The following is a 584-nucleotide window of genomic DNA, read 5'->3' on the forward strand; positions in this document are numbered from 1 at the left end:
GTAATAATGATTGGCGAAACATTCATGCATTTAAGGGTTAAAAGAAGATACCACTATAGTGTCTGTATGAGAGGTTTGAGTAAAAGGTAGTAAATTACATCAGACTGGAGCTTTACCCTCTTACTTCAAGACCATTAAAGGATTCTTTGATTTCTGAGTGGCTGCTCAAACATCTGAATGGCTGTGTATGAATGGAGTGAATTTACTGTTCTTGTGATTAAATGTTTTGTAAAATATTTGCTGTTTCTCTCACTGTAATTTTTAGGCTGTTGCCTTTTTTTATATGATAATATAATAATAAATACATTAATTAATGAAAATGAATGCAAATAAAAAAAATAAATCAAATCACAAGGGTTTTTGTGAATGCAGTGTTGCTCCTAAGATCTGCTTCTCAAGCTGCCTTTGATTTTAAAGCCTCTTTTCCAATGAACATTTATCTTTAATAGGTTATCTTTGATATCTTTGATTCATAGACTCTTTGAGAAAGCCTGACTCTATGAGCTGGATGTTCAAGGAATCATATAGATAGACTGAAATGCAACACCAACAGTGTGTACGTGCTGTGTGATATTATTTCCATT

The 584-nt window shown here is 32.4% G+C and overlaps 1 protein-coding gene across 1 annotated transcript in view; it reads left to right on the forward strand.

Moving 5' to 3' along the window:
- The window catches only part of LOC107567811 (synaptotagmin-9-like), a 29114-nt gene that overhangs the window by 10898 nt on the left and 17632 nt on the right, over positions 1-584 (forward strand). The gene's annotated exons all lie outside the window — the stretch shown is intronic.

The sequence above is a fragment of the Sinocyclocheilus grahami genome, unplaced genomic scaffold (assembly GCF_001515645.1).
Source record: "Sinocyclocheilus grahami isolate Dianchi unplaced genomic scaffold, SAMN03320097.WGS_v1.1 scaffold1190.1, whole genome shotgun sequence".
NCBI lineage: Eukaryota > Metazoa > Chordata > Actinopteri > Cypriniformes > Cyprinidae > Sinocyclocheilus > Sinocyclocheilus grahami.